We start from the raw sequence: 12,480 nt of genomic DNA, 5'->3' as shown, positions 1-12,480 counted from the left end.
TTGGGGCAAAACTGATACAGGATTCACTAGGAGTCTTACTTGTGTAAACCACTCATTATAAGATTTGTGGAATAGTGAACACAGTCCAGATATTGGACTACATTTATGTTATTTTTGGTAAACTTTAATTCATTTATCTTGAGGGCTCAAGTGTTGAAAATATTGTGTCTTTTCCCACTCAATTGCACTTATAGAAATTAATGTTAAACAAGATATATTGAAAATCACTGTGAATTACTGAAATGCTATAATTTAGTGAAGAGTAACTGTCGCAATATGAAAAACCATTCACTCATTTGTATGTTGCCTGCAGCCTTGAATTTAAGGAATATTACCTGTAGTGGGCCTTGAAGGAGATCTTAATGTTTATTATCTAAAGAGAAGGGCATAAATTATGCTTAGCTATTAAATAAGCATCAAGATAATAGAATAACTGATTTTTCTTGCATAATAAAATTGTTGCCACTACTGTGATAAAAGAGGTTGAACTGGTTCAGGAGTGGTCCTTTTTACATTGCTCAAGAACACTAGAAGAATTAAAAATTTATGATTTACCTCCTAGAAACAATGATCTGGGACAGAAATGTAATAAAATACCCACTCTCCTGTGTCCTCCTAAGCTGCTCCATGCTGCTTCATTTTGTGACTGTATTAGTGTGACAACTTTCTGAACCTCTAGAAACTGTCTTTTGGCAAAGATGAAGATTTACAAACCAAAAGATGTCTTATTGAAAATCCAGAGGCAGATGATGTAGAAAGGTAATGTTAAAATGTGAACCAAATAGAATCTCATTATGTATGTTCTGTATATTTGTAATATTATTTTCTTTGGATCACTGATAAGTAGAAGCAAAAAAAAAAAAAAAAAAAAAAAAAGTGAAATAAGAAGATACGGCATCAAAATCTCATACAATCAAATGTCTTCCTGGGTAAAATTGCATGAGAAATACGATATAGTTATTTTTGTATGAAATCTTCTAGTAGCATAAGCTGCCAACATTACTTCTTAAAAGAGTTATCTCTGATTTTGAAAAGTCATTTTTTAATGTTCCTTTGACCTCTCAGATACTTCTTTGTTTTTGTTCTCTTAAGAGTATGTTAAAGCACATGTATTTGTGTAATATTTAATGCTGGAAAATAGTCCAAGTGAGACTGTTTGGTGATAGATGTAACTTAGTTTTAAGGGATGTTGGGAGGAAATTGGGGCTTTTAAATTGTAAATGGCTGCAAATTGTGTGTTTCTTAAGTATTGGTGACTTAAATGGATGTTTTCATTTAGAAAGGTTTTTGTTTTCTTATCTAGTGACCCCTTTCCTATTATTGTTTTCCACCGATGGCCTTTCATTCTTCAATAATGAAACACAAGAGAACATACACAATTTCAAACTTTCCATTTATCTGTTTTTGAGCGAGACTGACTTCTAGTTTAGTAAAGGTAACGGAAGTACGATTGCTCAGGTGAAACATTACCGTATCGGCATTTTCTGCTTTCTACAAATTCCTGCATTTAAGTAATTTACTGAAAACTAAGCTTGGGAGGAAAAAATGCTCAACCACAGTTTATACTAATGGGATATATGTGAATAGAATTTCTAAACTCTTTAGTTAGTGAATCCCTGAGTATTGACATACATCATCTATAGAAAACAGCCAACAGATCTGTTGAAAGGCACACGAAGGAAACAGTGCCTTGTAGCTTGTAATTGTTAGAAATATGTCAGCTGCATCAAACTGACAGGCAATCTTTATTTTTTTGTTTTTTTTTTTGAGACAGAGTCTTGCTCTGTCTCCCAGGCTGGAGTGCAGTGGTGTGATCTCAGCTCACTGCACCTCCACCTCCCAGGTTCAAGCGATTCTCTTGCCTTAGCCTCCAGAGTAACTGGGACTACAGGCGTGCACTACTATGCCCAGCTAATTTTTGTATTTTTAGTAGAGACGGGGTTTCACCATGGTGGCCAGGATGGTCTTGATCTCTTGACCTTGTGATCTGCCCTCCTTGGCCTCCCAAAGTGCTGGGATTACAAGGGTGAGCCACTGTGCCAGGCCAAACTGACAGGTAATCTTTTTTTATTTGTTTGTTTTTTGTTTTTGAGATGGAGTCTCGCTCTGTTGCCCAGGCTGGAGTGCAGTGGCGCAATCTTGGCTCACTGCAAGCTCCACTTCCCAGGTTCATGTCATTCTCCTGCCTCAGCCTCCCGAGTAGCTGGGACTACAGGCGCCCGCCAACACACCCAGCTAACTTTTTGTATTTTCAGTAGAGACGGGGTTTCACTATGTTAGCCAGGATGGTCTCGATCTCCTGACCTCATGATCCACTCGCCTCGGCCTCCCAAAGTGCTGGAATTACAGGCGTGAGCCATTGTGCCCGGCCGAGGACAGGTAATCGTAATGTCATATTTTGCTGTGCCTTCTCAGAATGAGCAAGGAGTCTTTTCTCCCCCTCAAAGAAGTCAACTGATTTTTAATTAATTAGTTAATTTTTATGCAATCCTCTTCCAGGTGAGCAACTGATTTTGAAAGTTAGAATAGCATAGATCTTTTCTGATGTGGGTCAAATGATCTTTTTAAAAGGTATCCATAAAGGGTATCACTGACCATAAAAAAAGAGCAGTCTTTTCATTTTGTCCTTTCGAACCAGAGGCTAGTCATGCAAAATAGATTTCAGAGGCAAAGCCAATGAGTTTACATTATTCTTAAGTCTGGAGGAGGGTCAACATGTTAACATTGTGAAACAAAAGAGGACTGACCTTTTCTAAAAATATGAGGTAGGCCCTGTCTTAGTCCATCTGAGTTGCTATAACAAAATACCTTAGACTATTATAAACAGCATAAATGAATAGTTCACAGTTCTGAAGGCTGGCACCAAGATCATGGTGCCAGTAGCGTCAGTGTCTGGTGAGGGCTCTCTGCTTCACAGATAGCACCTTCTTGTTGCATCTTCGCGTAACAGAAAGGCAAACAGGCTCCCCCAAGTCTCTTTTATTTTACTTATTTATTTTTTCTGAAATGGAGTTTCTCTCTTGTCACCCAGGCTGGAAACAATGGCACTATCTCAGCTCACTGCAACCTCTGCCTCCCGGGTTCAAGCAATTCTCCTGCCTCAGCCTCTTGAGTAGATGAGATTACAGGCACCCACCACAACACCCAGCTAATTTTTGTATTTTTAGTAGAGATGGGGTTTCACTGTGTTGGCCAGGCTGGTCTCAAACTCCTGACTTCAGGTGATCCACCAGCCTCGGCCTTCCAAAGTGTTGGGATTACAGGCGTGAGCCACTGCGCCTGGTGCAAGTCTCTTTCAGAAAAGCATTAATCCCATTCATCAAGGTGGAACCCTCATGACCTAATCACCTTCCAGATGTCCACCATCCCAACACCACGGCACTGGGGATTAAGTTTCAACATATGAATTTGGTGGGGTCACAAATCTTCAGGCCATACCAGGCCCAAGTCCATTAGACTTACTCACTTTGTAGAACTGAGTGAGCAAAGTGAACTGCTGACTGCATGATCTCGAGATGTGGTCATTGTGACTGCCTCTTCATCACTTCTCCTTTGCGGTCACCTGTCCTCTAAGACGCAGATGAGGAGAAAATAAAATGTTAAAAGCTAAGGGGGAAAACACAGACTTGGCTTTCCTATCAATTTCTACTTCATTTTAAAATCTGTTTTTATTTATTTATTTATTTATTTATTTATTTATTTATTTATTTATTTATTTTAGAGACAGGATCTCGCTCTGTCACTTAGGCTGGAGTGCAGTAGTATGATCATGGTTCACTGCAGCCTCAACCTCCTGGGCTCCAGTGATCCTCTCACCCAAGCCTCCCAAGTAACTGGGACCACAGGCACGCACCACCATGCCTGGTTTATTTTTTTAATTTATTTGTAGAGTCGGGGTGTCACTCTGTTGCCCAGGCTGGTCTCGAACTCCTGGCCTCAAGTGATCCTCCCGCCTTGGCCTCCCAAAGTGATTACAGGTATGAGACACCACTGCCCTGCCTGAATCAGTTTTATTTAAAGCCGTCACCATCAGATGTGTGTATGGTGCACTAAAATACTTTATTTTTTTGAAACAGGGTCTCACTCTGTTGCCCAGGCTGGAGTGCAGTGATCTTGGCTCACTGCAGCCTCTGCCTTCCGGGTTCAAGCAATTCTCCCACCTCGGCTGGGATTACAGGGGCACACCACCATGCCCAGCTACATTTTTAGTAGAGACGGGGTTTCACCATGTTGGCCAGGCTGGTCTCGAACTCCCGACCTCAGGTGATCCATCTGCCTTGGCCTCCCAAAGTGCTGGGATTACAGGTGTGAGCCACCGTGCCTGGCCAATGTTTTTAACTTTAAACCAAAAACATAGTCAGTACACTTTTGAGGACTCAGTAGTGTTTCTTCTAATAAACATTTATGCATTTCAATTTTTTATCACATCCATGGTAGATTTATTAGAAATCATTGTGATTCTTTGGAAAAGTATAGAAGTGTGGAAAATAATAAAGAGGCCAAAGTTTACACGATTAACACATTAGGTAGTTCAATTTTGAATAGACAAAACAATCTTGGGCCTACAGTTCCAGGATAAGAACACTGATAAACTGTATCAGAGCTCTGCCACGATGAACAAAGCACCGTGCTTTTAGTACTTTGATCTTCAGTATATTCCCTGCCATATTAACCCATTATGTAGAATGTCCATATATATTACCTCCTTTAACTCAATCTGGCACAGAGCAAAGATCATTACTCTTGTTTTATTGAGGGAAAAATCGGCACTTCGATATACAAAATGACAGAGCCTGTGTGCACAGAGGTGGAGCCAGCACTTACCGCCACAGCATCCATCCCACAAGCTTGTTCTTCCTCACTGTCCATGGACTCATCTGGGATCTTAACCCTTTGGCTTCCAAGAAATCATTTAGCAAGACCCATAAACAAATGCTAATGGACTCATGGTGGGCTAGAGGGCCATTCCCAGGTGTTACGTATTTTACCTGATCTACCCTACTAGTGGCTTTTATAGTGGATGTTTCACCAAAGCATGAAAGATAGTTTTGTGCTAGCAAGATAATAAAACTGAGCTGTGAAGCAAGAAAGGAGAAATCCATAAAAATTCTAGTGTCCATAAAATTTTATTAGATAGCATAAGAACTCTGGGAATTATTTTTGAAAGATCCTGTGATTGACCTAACTCTTAATTTTGTGACTGGAGCTGGCCTGCTTTGGAGCTAGCCACGGGTTTCCTTATCTCCTGCCTCCTCAGTGCTGAGTAACTCAGTGCATTCACTCCCACAGAACTGGACTTTGGAAGTCTGTTTTTGGCTTTGCCTCCTCTGCAGGTGGGGTGCAACCAAGTCAAGATGCTTCCTCTGGAATAGAGTTAATTCTGGATATCTTAGGAACATATCTGGATTCCAATCTGTGGAATGTCCATGATTTTTCTTTTTTTTCTTCCTCTTACCATTATCTTCTCATTAAAATTTCTGTGGTGGCATATGCTTGTAATCCCAGCAGTTGCGGATGCTAATGTGGGAGGATTGCTTGGGACTATGAGTTCGAGGATACAGTGAGCCATGATTGTGCCATTGCACTCCAGCCCAGGCAACAGAGCGAGACCCTATCTCAAACAAACAAACAAAAAATTTTCATCAGGTAATTAGCAGTTGGAAAGAGAAGTTAGAAGAGAGGGGAACTAGCAATATAAAACAGTACATGGTCCTGATATCTAGGGCTGGGTGTCCAGATGAAGAGTGCTCAGAGAAGCTATTATGGAAAAGGCAGTAATGCAACTGAGGCTTAGTGAATGGGTAGGGTTAGGATAGCCTGAGAGGAGAGGAGAAGATGCCATGTCCAGTTGTTTTTCTTTCATTTTTGTTTTTTTTTTCTTTTTGAGAGAAAGTCTCACTCTTGTCGGCCAGGCTGGAGTGCAGTGGCATGACCTCGGCTCACTGCAACCTCCGTTTCCCAGGCTCAAGCAATTCTCCTGCCTCAGCCTCCAGAGCAGCTGAGATTATGGGCGTGTGCCACCACGCCCGGCTAATTTTTGTGGTTTTAGTAGAGACAGGTTTCATCATGTTGGCCAGGCTGGTCTTGAACTCCTGACCTCAGGTGATCTGCCCGCCTCAGCCTCCCAAAGTGCTGGGATTACAGGCGTGAGCCACTGCGCCCGGCTTCTTTGTTTTTTTAGGAGACAGGGTCTCATTCTGTCACCCAAGCTTGTGTGTTCAGTGGTGTGGTCATGGCTCACTGTAACCTCCAACTGCTAGGCTCAAGTGATTCTGTCTCAGCCCCCCAAGTAGCTGGATCTACAGGCACACATCACCACACCTGGCTGATTTTTAATTTTTTTTTTTTTTTCTAGAGATGGGGTCTTGCCATGTTGCCCAGGCTGGTCTTGAACTCCTGGGCTCAAGTGATCCTCTCACTTCAGCCTTCTGAGAAGCTGGGATTACAGGTGTGAACCACTGCACTTGGCCAATTCTTTTTGTTGTTTTTGTTTCAGAGAAAATCATATGAATTCTCTTTGAGGTTACACTCTTTTGGACTATGTTTTGGGCAGAACTTTTTCTTTTTTCCTATTTGTTGTGGTATGTTAAAGCAGTGTTTCACTGAAAGCTTTAAGACACCTAGCATCTGAGTATTCTAAATCAGAAAGTCAAATAATCTTGGTTTTCCCATCTGATGGCTGGCCCCTTGGAAGAAGTCATTTAACTTGTCTGGATCTGTTTTCTCATCTGAAAAAATAGGGTTGATATTACCTTCTTCCCAGGCTTACAGAAATTGAGAAATTTGCCCACGTTGAGAAGAACATGGGCCTTCCACTTAGTAAAGAGCTCATTCAAGAACAGTATTCTCTTCCCTCTTCACAGGCCATAAATGATAGATTCGTTTTATAAGTAGGCGACAGCCAGCACGACTCCTGGCAGCATGCATTAAGAATGTGGTAACTCCGCTCAAATGCTTGGCTCTGGAATTTGGGTCAGCCTTCCTGGAAACTCAAGCCTGGCCTTTCGCTAGTGGCCACCTGGAGACCCCTCATACTTGTCTGGGAAATGGATAGTGGCACCACAGTTTACATTTCCCAGTACATTGCCATCCACAACCCTCTAGATCCCTTAAACACATGCTAGCTGTCAAGAGAAGTAAAGGACAACAGAATTTAGAACTGAAAAGTGCTGAGTCCAGGCTTATATGTTAACAAGTGAGGACATTTGTTAGCCAAGGACAAGTGCATATTGCTAGGTAATCAGAAGTTTTCCACTGAGCTGGTCCAGCTCAGAGCTATAGCAATTTTTCTTATGTATATTTTAATGAATGACTTTCAAAAAGCCTACAGCAGTGCAATCAGATGAGGGATACTTGCTAGTTAAGCCCACTGTCTACCAGGAGAGAGGGAGAGATGGCTTTCTATAATTAAGGCCACTAAGGGGGAGAACCTGAATCTGATTTTGGAACTTGTTCTAAGTCTAGAAAGAAAAGAAAGGCCCTGTAGCAAGCAAATAACATCTCTTTAAAAGCTAAATGTAATTTCAGAGTGTATCAGGTACACACCTATAAGTCCTGTGTCCCTGTGCTCCAGGGTTTCTGTTGAAAGAATAACAAAAACAAGTGACAAGTAATTCTAGTCAGAGAAACAGAACCAAGGCAAAAAAAAAAAAAAAAAAAAAAAAAGAAATGAAAACCCCCCCAAAACACACCAAAAAACAAAAAACAAAAAAACCCCAAAAAACAAAACCTCCCAAACAAACAAACCCTCCCCTTGGCCAGGTAGTGGCTCACGCCTATAATCCCAGCACTTTGAGAGGTCCAGGTGGACGGATCATGAGGTCAAGAGATCGAGACCATCCCGACCAACACGGTGAAACTTTGTCTCTACCAAAAGTACAAAAATTAGCTGGGCGTGTGGCGCATGCCTGTAGTCCCAGCTACTTGGGAGGCTGAGGCGGGAGAATCGCTTGAACCTGGGAGGCAGAGGTTGCAGTGAGCCGAGACGACGCCACTGCACTCTAGCCTGGAGACAGAGCAAGACTCCATCTCAAAAAACAAAAAAACAAGGAAAAAAACCCCTCCCTTAAACTTGCTAACATCTACTCCTAACACTGGAAGGCGGGAACTTCTGTGAATTTGCTTCAACTGCATAACTAGGCTCTTAATGCACAGCAGGGTCGCCATCTTGCAAGTCTGCAAGGGCTTCCATTCTCTGCTTCTTGCTCTAACATTCAGTGACTCAGCGGAGAGGGGGGCTCGTGCTGAAGAAGGTGTTTATTCTCTGAGTGATGAGGTTAGCGTTGGTGTTGGGGACAGGGAAGAGAAGGTCTTAGAGGTGAGAAAATGATGTTATGGTTACTATCTTCTTTCCCTCTTTTCTTCGCCTTGTCATTAAATGGTGTAGAAAACGGGTCAGCTTTTGGAAATGTTTGAAAATAGCCTTTTAATGTTTTAGGCAGCTGACTAAACTCTTGTTCAGAGCGGACTTTGGACCAGAAAATGGAATCATCACCTGGGGAAAAGGGAAATTAAAGGCTGTTTTAATTATGTAAAGAAAAACACTGATACAGTACTTTGCTGTTACTTAATGATGATGCTATTTGCAGACTCCCTTTTGATGAGGAAATCAGCCTTCTTAGGAAGGAAGAGGCTTTTTTTTTTTTTTTTTTGAGACAGAGTCTTGAAGTCCAGGCTGGAGTGCAGTGGTGCCATCTCAGCTCACTGCAACCTCCACCTCCTGAGTTCAAGTGATCCTCCCACCTCAGCCTCCCAAGTAGCTGGGATTACAGACACCCACCACCATGCCTGGCTAAGTTTTGTATTTTTACTAGAGATGGGATTTTGCCATGTTGGCCAGGTGGGTCTTGAACTCCTGGCCTCAAGTGATCCGCCTGCGTTGACCTCCCAAAGTGCTGGAATTATAGGCGTGAGCCACTGTATCTGGCCAGAACATGAATCTTAAGGCACCTTGGAAAAGGATACCCTAATTAGAATGGAGGATTTGAAAGACGGTAGAATAAAGGATTTTCTATAGGGAGTGTTTTTTTGCCCACCCCAAAGCCACAGGGTAAATTTTGTCTGCTCCTAAGGTTGATTATATTTCTGAAAGAAGTGATTAGTTGACGAGATGAATCCTGTATCCCCCTCCACCACTCTCCACCATATCCAAGTCTGAACTTCCCTTTTGTTTGGTTTTGTTTTCAGTGTAAATAAGATGAGTGTCAAGTATCATCGTATAATATAAGCCAAATCTTAATTTAAATGTCTTTTTGTTGACCAGCCTTTTCAATGGAAAAGTTAATTCTTTAAAAATAACTGAAAGAAAATATTTCAGGGTTTTCAGATAGTCTGTGCTAATTGAACTTACACTGATATATCCACAAATAGTCAACTTAGCTGAAATTTGGCATATATGTTAAAAGTAAGAATGAATTAAAAGCATGTTGTGACACTGCTGGTAATGTAGATATACTTGGTACAGCAAAATCAGGGGACTAAATCATTATTGCAATGCTTTTTAACCTGGGGCCTGTGGATGGTCCTTAGAAGTTCTAATGAACGCCTTGGTATTGAAGGCAAGATTTTGGGTGTCTGTGCTTTTGTCACTGGAGAGGATTGGCAGCTTTTATCAGATTCTCAACAAACGGATCTGTGTCTCACCAAAAAGTTAAGAACCACAGACATTTGAACATACTCTGTACAGTGGACTAAAAAAAAATTGATCAAAAGTAACTTACCCTGGCATCCATATCTTCTCTTTCCACCCTGAAAGGCTTAGAATATTAGATATTATAAGATATACAACTTAACTTTCTATTTAGAATTTTAAATTCCAGTGCAATGGCTATAAAAATTATTTCATGAATAAAGAAAGTCTATAAAAAAGAGACACACTGGGGTCTGGCGCAGTGGCTCATGCCTGTAATCCCAACACTTTGGGAGGCCAATGCAGGTCGACCACTTGAAGTCAGGTGTTTGAGACCATCCTGGCCAACATGGTGAAACCCTGTCTCTACTGTAAATGCAAAAATTAACTGGAATGGTGGCACACGCCTGTAGTCCCAGCTACTCGGGAGTCTGAGGCAGGAGAATTGCTTGAACCCAGGAGGCAGAGGTTGCAGTGAGCTGGGATCACACCACTGCACTCGAGCCTAGGCGACAGAGCGAGACTCCATCTTAAAAAAAAAAAAAAGACATAGCGCCTTTGACTATGGGATGGTCTTAATAATGCAGATGAAAATTTTCCTCAGACCTGGTGGACTATGTGGAGGAAGAGGGTGTGTTGGATGGCTCCAGTAGTGCTGTGGGTGAAAAATGTCACCTGGATGCCACTGGGAGGCGCTGTGGTACAGGGAGTGACAGGAACCCGGCATTTACCATTGCCTCAGCTTCCAACTCCCGGGAGACCTTGGACAGGTCACTTAATGTCACTCTGGGTCAATTTTGTTATCTGCAAAGTAAAGAATTCTTTTCTCAATGTGTTTCGATGAGACTAAGATGTGATAAATGGCAAAGCGCTTTTTTTTTTTTGAGATGGAATTTCGCTCTGTCGCCTAGGCTGGAGTGCAGTGGCATGATCTTGGCTCACCGCAACCTCTGCTTCCCGGGTTCAAGTGATTCTCCTGCCTCAGCCTCCCGAGTAGCTGGGATTACAGGTGCTCACCACCACGCCGACTAATTTTTGTATTTTTAGTAGAGACGGGATTTCACCATGTTGGTCAGGCTGGTTTCATACTCCTGACCTCAGGTAATCTGCCTGCCTCAGCCTCCCAAAGTGCTAGGATTACAGGCGTGAGCCACCTGCACGGCCTGGCAAAGCGCTTTTTAAAACGTGCACCGTGGTCATTAAAATAAATATGTAGATAAAGATTGCCAAGATATATTAAGACTAAGGTGCAGAGTAGTAATTTATAGCATGATGGAGTTTGTGTATGAATTTTTACTCAAACATATAGGTGATATATGCATTTTTTTCCTAGAAAAATAAAGAGCTGTGGTTATCTTTATGGAATAGACTAGGATGGGGGAGGGAGGCTTTACTCTTCATTTTATTATTTCTATTAAAAATATTAACAGGGGGCCAGTGCTGTGGGTTCTGCCTGTAGTCCCAGCTACTTGGGAGGCTGAGGTGGGAGGAGCCCAGGAGTTTGAGGCTGTAGTGAGCTGTGATGGTGACACTGCACTCCAACCTGGGCAACACAGTAAGATCATGTCTTGAAAAAATATTTAAGCTGGGTGTGGTGGCTCACGCCTGTAATCTCAGCACTTTGGGAGGCTGAGACAGGCAGATCTCCTGAGTCCAGGAGTTGGAGACCAGCCTGGCCAACATGATGAAACCCTGTCTCTACGAAAAAAGAAAAATTAGCTGGGAATGGTGGTGTGAACCTGTAATTCCAGCTACTCAGGAGGCTGAGGCACGAGAATTGCTTGAGCCTGGGAGGTGGAGGTTGCAGTGAGCCAAGAGTGTTTCACTACACTCCAGCCTGGGCAACAGAGTGAGACCGTACCACAAACACACACAAAAAATTAAAAAAAAATATGAAATGTATATAAATATATACTATATAAAAATATAAATATAAAAATATACTTATATATTTATGTAATATATAATATACATTGAAATATATATTAATATTATATATTGTTTATATATTTATATATCTGTATAGCAGGATTATGGGCTGTTTTGTTTTCTCTGTTATTTCCTCTTGAAAAACTAAAAATAATTTAAAAAATTGAAAGACTCTTGGGAAGAGGGTGCTGTGTAGTTGTTAGGTGGGACTGTAATTAATGAAGAATAATCGCAGCTGATTTAAGGCCTGATCATAGGAGAGTGTTTACAGGAAGATGCTGCCCAAGGATGAGGAAGCATCCTGGATTTATTCTCTGGTCCCTTAAATAGAGCAAACCAAGTGACAGTTTTCCTCTCCTAAGAAATCTGTGTCCCTGGCATGCCATCCTGTGAAACCGTGCTGCTGGATTTATTTGCAGGTAACTGCTTCATGCTGGCACCGCTGGAGAGCATTGCCCCAGCAACTACCCCCTCTCCCAGTTTTCTCCCCTTTCCACTGGACCATTCTCTCCTCACATGCAGGCCTTCCCTAATTCTTGCCTTTCTCATTTACATTTTCAGAAAACCCTCTGTTGACCCTACCTTCTTTGTCTCTTTGCTTTCTTTCATTCACTGGATTCTCTAATGAGGATTCTGTACTGTGCTGTCTCTCTTCAGGTCCTCTCCTCCCATTCTTTCTGTCAGCTTTGTTTTTTATTGAGACAGAGTCTTGCTGTGTCACCCAGGCTGGAGTGATTGGTGCAATCTCGGCTCACTGCAACCTCCACCTCCTGGGTTCAAGTGATTCTCCTGCCTCAGCCTCCTGAGTAGCTGGGATTGCAGGTGCGTGCCACCAAACCCGGCTAATTTTTTTGTATTTTTAGTAGAGATGGGGTATTACCACATTGGCCAGGTTGGTCTTGAACTCCTGGCCTCAAGTGATC

Source organism: Piliocolobus tephrosceles, chromosome 2, assembly GCF_002776525.5.
Source record: "Piliocolobus tephrosceles isolate RC106 chromosome 2, ASM277652v3, whole genome shotgun sequence".
Taxonomy (NCBI): Eukaryota; Metazoa; Chordata; class Mammalia; order Primates; family Cercopithecidae; genus Piliocolobus; species Piliocolobus tephrosceles.
This window is presented reverse-complemented; position numbering follows the sequence as displayed.